Source organism: Jaculus jaculus, chromosome 18, assembly GCF_020740685.1.
Source record: "Jaculus jaculus isolate mJacJac1 chromosome 18, mJacJac1.mat.Y.cur, whole genome shotgun sequence".
In the NCBI taxonomy this organism is placed as follows: domain Eukaryota; kingdom Metazoa; phylum Chordata; class Mammalia; order Rodentia; family Dipodidae; genus Jaculus; species Jaculus jaculus.
Window position 1 is genome coordinate 13,884,006 of NC_059119.1, and position 6,722 is coordinate 13,890,727.

Sequence of the window (6,722 nt, forward strand, 5' to 3'; positions counted from 1 at the left end):
TCATGGCCACTTGGGAAGCTGAAGCAGGAGGATCTTGAGTTTGAGGCTGGCCTAGACAACATATGCAACATAAAAAGACTATTTAAAAAAAAAATAAGGAAAAGGAAGATCAGGGGTGGTATGTACACCTTTAATCCCATTACTCCACAGGCAGAGGTAGGAGAATCACTGTGAGTTCAAAGCCAGCCTACATAGGGAATTTCAGGTCAGCCTGGGCTAGAGTGAGACCCTACCTGGGGGACAGGGGGAAGAGAAGGAAGAGGGGGAGGAGAAGAATTAGTAGTAGAAGAAGTTGAGTATGTCCCTGTATGTCTGAAATGAGCCATAAAAGAAAAGAAACCTACTACTGAAACAAAACAAGATTGGGCAAGTAAATGTTGCAAAATCATTAAGAAAGTCTAGAAGGTCCCAACAGGCTGATGTTACTTCTTAAGTCCTTAAAAGTGCCACCCATTCAGCATTCCAGTTTCTAACTCAGCATGAGGCTGATAAAATGAGATCCTAGGGCTGGAGAGATGGCGCTTGCCTGAAAAGCCAAAGGACCCAGGCTTGATTCCCCAGTACCCATGTGAGCCAGATGCACAAGGGGGAACATGCATTTGGTGCTCGTTTGTAGTGGCTAGAGGTCCTGGTGTGTCCATTCCCTTCCTTCCTTCCTTCCTTCCTTCCTTCCTTCCTTCCTTCCTTCCTTCCTTCCTTCCTTCCTTCCTTCCTCCCTCCCTCTCTCCCTCCCTCCCTCCCTCCCTCTCTCTTTCTCTCTGATCTGCCTCTTTCGCTCTCTCTCCCACAAATAAATAAATAGAAAATAGAAAAATATTTTTTAAAAAATGAGATCCTAGGGCTGGAGGGATGGCTTAGCGGTTAAGACGTTTCCCTGCAAAGCCAAAGGACCCAGGTTCAATTCCCCAAGACCGACGTTAGCCAGATGCACAAGGGGGTGCACGCATATGGAGTTCATTTGCAGTGGCTGGAGGCCCTGGCACACTCATTCTTTCTCTCTCTCTCCCCCTCTCTCTCAGTCAAATAAATAAATTATAAAATTTTAAAAAAATGAGATCCCAGCCAGACGTGGTGGCACACACCTTTAGTCCCAGCACTCAGGAGGCAGAGGTAGAAGGATCACCATGAGTTCAAGGCCACCCTGAGACTACATAGTGAATTCCAGGTCAGCCTGAGCTAGAGTGAGACCCTAACTCAAAAAAACAAAACAAAAAAAAATTTAAAAAAGAGAGAGATCTTAACAAAACATTAGTGTGGAAACTTCAAATGCAGTTACTCAAATATATGATCAGTGTTTGAGTTGCCAAACACATACTCCTGAAAAAACCCTTACCCAAGAATAAGACCACTATTATGGCTGCTTGAACCACAGATGGACCTCATTCAGTCACCTACCTCTTTGAATATTAATATGTATCTGTAATGGTTTGTATGTTCACAGCACAGGGAGAAGCTTTTTCCTGTCAAAGAGCTCATGCAATTACTGTAGTCAAAAATTTACTATAGTTTTCTACCTCAAGGAATTTTCCATGACATTTCACACGTCTGAGGAATAAACTGGATAAGTCATAAGATAATTAAAGATCATTCAGTGCTAACGATGCAATCATACAGACACAAATTGGCCTCAATATCCATGAACTCGCAGTGCCTGGCACTATCTTCATAGGAGGAAAAGGTGATGACATCAAAATAAAAGAGAGACTAATTGAGAGTGGGAGGGGATAGGATGGAGAGTAGATTTATGAAAGGGAAAGTCGGGGAGGGTAGGAATTATCATGGTTTATTGTCTGAATTATAGAAGTTGCCAATAAAAAAGTAAAAAAAAACCCAAATAAAGATCATTCAAACATTATATTATTGTCATTGGTCATTATCATTGTCTCTATTGCTCTTGATCTTTTGAAATGACAGGACAATCCAAAGGAATTTTATAATAATAATTGGCAAAACTAACTGAGGACATGCAACTGCCCTAGCCTAAAGTATGTTACCCTTTGTATCAATAAAGTCTACATTTTTTGGAAATATAAAGTAATTATTAATAAAATTATTCCTGAGCAATTCCCTAAATAATGAAACCCTGTATTTATCCAGCTCTTGTAATTTATGACAGGCTCTAATATGGTAAAGCACTAATGCAGTATTCAAAAGCTTACTTCTGCCAGGTGCCAAGAGCCTTCTGACACATTTACTTCTGAAGACCTCTTATACCTCCCTCACCATAAAACCAGATGACTGGTTGGAAAAAAACACCAGTAGAATACTACACTCTAACCTTGCTAGATGAGATCAGAGCCAAGTCCATTTACTCGGTTGGAAAAAAAACACCAGTAGAATACTACACTCTAACCTTGCTAGATGAGATCAGAGCCAAGTCCATTTACTCTCACCTATAGAAGTGAAATTGCAGTCAGGTGTGGTGGCACACGCCTTTAATCCCAGCAGTCAAGAGGCAGAAGTAGGAGGATCGCTGTGAGTTCGAGGCCACCCTGTGACTCCATAGTGAATTCCAGGTCCGCCTGGGCTAGAGTGAGACCCTACCTCGAAAAACCAAAAAAAAAAAAAAAAAAAAAAAGAGCTCACTGAAGGGGCTAGAGAGATGGCTTAGCAATTAAGGTGCTTGCAAAGTCTGTAAGCCCAGGTTTCACCAGAACCCACATAAAGCCAGGTGCATAAAATGGCACACGCATCTGGGGTTTGTTTGCAGTGGTAAGACGCCATGGTACACCCATTCTCTCTGTCTCTGTCTATCTCTCTGCAAGTAAATAAAATATTTAAAAACAAAGGAACCCACTGAATTTCCTTTCATATTGTCAAAATATAGTGAACATTGCATTCTTCTGCTATAAACTAATGCAGAATGTCTTAACTCATAGTCCTGGTTCTGTAAGGGACTGTGGTAGTTGGAATGTGAAATATACCCCACAGCCTTGTGTTTTTGTGATTAAGCCTCATATCCAATCCCAGCTGGTAGAGTCTTTAGGAGGTAGGACCTTTCTGGATGAGGTGTGTCACTGGGGTGGGCCTTGAGGTTTATTAGTCTAGCCCAGTGAGTATTCAGAGCTTGCTCATGCTACCTTCCAGCTGATGGACAAGATATTATGCCCAGGCTCTGCTCTGCCATGCTTTCCCTGACATGGTGAAACTTCCCCCTCGAAAGCCCAAGCTTGAAATAAAGCCTTTCCACCCATAAACTGCTTTTGGTTGGATGTTTTGTCCTAGCAATGAGAAGGCAACTATAACAGAGACCTTCATCACATAGGCTAAAGTCAAGTATTTCAATGTATGTGGTCTTTTATACTAACCATGGTGATTGCTCGTTACGTAGCACTGAAATGCTTAGAATGATTTTTGGCTAATATTAGGTGGTGCATGTCTGAGGTAGAGGCAAGAGGATCAAGAGTTTAAGGCCACCTTCAGCTACACAGTGAATTCAAAGCCAGCCTGAGTTATGCGAGACCCAGTTTAAAAAAAAGAAAATTGGAACCACCTTCTAGAAGTTCCTGAGTGACCAACTCAGGAAGATGGCTTCTTTCTGAAAAAGTTTGGTACTTTTCCCATTTAAAATCAAATTATACAACTGATATCAACTGGTTTGACATTGAGGATAAATCACTAGAAGCCACAGGATAGCTCCTGCTTTCGTTATTGTTAGTTATGACGTTACTGAAAGAAACAGGTTCAGTAGGCTGGCTCTGTTGCTGTGGGTCTGAGGCAAGGTTGAACATCAGGACAAGGAGCCTGTGGTGAAGCAAAGCAGTTTACCTCACGGTGTGCAAGAAGCAGAGAGGAAGGAGCTGGGAACAAGGTATGAGGTACATTTTTCCAGGGCACACCGCCCCCATTAATCTTCCTCTGAGCAGGCTCCAGCTCCTACTTTTCACTGTCTCTAAATACTGCCTCCCTATTGTGACTCCATTAAGGCATTACCCATTGATAAAGGCAGAGCAGTCACCTCTCAGTGATGGGATCTACCCACTGCAGACCAAACCCTGTCAACAGACGGGCCTCTTTGGGTGTGGGGACACTTAACATCCAGACCACATGATATCCTCTAACCACTACAAAACTTATTCTTAGTAATTTCTTTCTTTGTGTAGAAAACCTTAAATAATGGTACTGGACTTAATTTAGGCGAGAACATGGAGTCATCCTAAATCAAACCTTTGGGGATGGAGACAAGGCCTATCAGTTAAGGTACATGCTTGCAAAGCCTAAGGACCCAGGTTCGATTCTCTAGGTCCCACATAAGCCAGAGGCACATAGTGAGGCATGCGTCTGGAGTTCATTTGCACTGGCTAAAAGGCCTGGTGTGCCCATTCTCTCTCTCTCTCTCTCTCTCTCTCTCTCTCTCTCTATCTCTGACTGTAACAAATAAATACATAAAAATCTAAATCAAACCTTTGGTTTTGACTGAGATGTTAGGGACTGGACTTCTCTATATAATGACAGATCTAATTATATACATATGTCAGATATAATGACAAAAGTAAAATAACAATGACATACTGAATTTTAAAAGAACTTAACTCACTGAAACCAAACATTGTTTTTTAAAAAAATGGAATGCTCCACTAATTTTCATGTCATCCCTGTGCATGGGGCCATGCTAATCTTTGCATTGTTCTCATTTTAGTAGGTATGCTGCCAAAGCGTGCATCTACACAGTAGTTTTATGAAAACTGTAGGCCAGTTGAATGTCTCTAGGATACCACTATATAAGGTTAAGGGCAGGTTTGTATATTGGTGTGGTAGTTTGAATGTCCATGCTCCCCCCATAGGTTCATGTGTTTGCAAGCAAGTGCCTTTACCTGATAGCCATTTTCTCAGCCCTGGCTCATGTGTTTGAACACTTGATCCCTAGATAGTGGTGCTGTTCAGGAAGGTTGTGGAACCTTTAGGAGGTGAAGCCTTGCTGGAGGAAGTGTGTCATGGGGGAGGCATTGAGGTTATAGCCAGGCCCTGTGGGCTGTTTCCTCTCTCTACTTCTTCCCTACTGATATGACATATGGCATCTGCTTCCTGCCCCCGCCATAGTAGACCATACCCTCTGGAACTGTTAGCCAGAATAAACCCTTTCCTCCTATAAACTGCTTCCGGTCAGGTATTTTGTCCCAGCAATGAGAAAGTCACTGATATAATTGGATAGATCAACATTGAGAGCACATCTGTCTCACCTAACTGGTAATGGCACACAGGGATTATTCTTTCAAATCCATGGAGCCGCAAGTGTGTCATCTGTTAATCCGCTGTGCTTTCTAGGACAAGTTCTGTAGGGAGACCTGAGTGGGGCACTTTCGTGGGTATTGGAGAATTGAACCTGGGTCCTTAGGCTTTGCAGGAAGCGCCTTAACCACTGAGCCATCTCTCCAGTCCCACAGCCAACATAAAAAAAAAAAAATGGTTCCTGTGGGCTTCCTTTTTTTTTCAAGATAGGGTCTCTCTCAAGCCCGGGCTGACCTAGAATTCACTATATAGTCTCAGGCAGGCCTCAAACTCACAGCAGTCCTTCTACTGCTGCCTCCCAAATGCTGGGATTAAAGCGTGTGCCACCACGCATCCCTTTTTTATTCTGTTTGAGGCAGTGACTTAGACTGAAACCCTGGCTGTCCTCAAACTCACTAGGTACACCAGGATGGCCTCAAACTTGTGGTGATCCTCCTGCTTCCTGAATGCTACAATGACTGATGTGTATATCTGGTCTTCCTGTACCTTAAAATCTTATTCTTATATCAAGTATTCCATGAATATATGTTGAGATAATAATGAATACTTGTACACAGCGCTCTGTAGATTACAGTGCTTTTTTGAAATATTACCCTATTCTGATTTCAAACCTCCCCAGAGAACTAGGCATAGAAGATAATATATTAACCTTGCCATGAAATGAGGAAACTAAGGTTTAGAGAGGTTAAAAGCTGACTGAGATGGTAATCTAGCTCTTCAAATGTCAGCTCAGATGGGCACCCTGCCTACCAGTATTCTAGATAGTATTCAGGTGCTTGCATGAGCCTCCAGTTTATGTTGATAAACAGCATCTTTGCAGGGTAGAAAACCAAAGTCTATTTTTAGGAAACTAAAGTAGCTGGTGGCATTTTCATATTTATATTGCAATATATGCTTTTATAGAGACCCACAGGAGATCTGACATTTTCAGGCTATAGTATAAGTACTTTATTTGAAAAATTTGGAATAGATATAACTATTGCTCTCCTTCCTCCTAAGTATAATTCTGAGCAAAGAATTGAAACTTACTATAAGCACTCCTTATCAGTTATAAGTTTCCCACCTATTGATTTGAATGTATCCACTATACTAAATATTGTCTAAGTAATGCATGCATCTGGAATTCTTTTGCAGTGGCTGGAAGCCCTGGTGTGCTCATTCTCTTTCTTGTCTGTCTCATTCTCTCTCTCTCTCTCTCTCTCTCTCTCACTCTCTGCTTGTAAATGAATAAACAAAAATATTTTAAAAGAACAGTTTAATGGGCTGGAGAGATGGCTTAGCGGTTAAGCGCTTGCCTGTGAAGCCTAAGGACCCCAGTTCGAGGCTCGGTTCCCCAGGTCCCACGTTAGCCAGATGCACAAAGGGGCGCACACATCTGGAGTTCATTTGCAGAGACTGGAAGTCCTAGCATGCCCATTTTCTCTCTTTTCTTCTCTGTCTTTCTCTCTGTGTCTGTCGTTCTAAAATATATAAATAAAAAAATTTTTTTAATT

At 42.0% G+C, this 6,722-nt stretch overlaps 1 pseudogene; it reads right to left on the reverse strand.

Moving 5' to 3' along the window:
- Positions 1-4,558: 4,558 nt before the first annotated feature.
- Positions 4,559-4,659, reverse strand: LOC123455873 (annotated as a pseudogene).
- Positions 4,660-6,722: the final 2,063 nt, after the last annotated feature.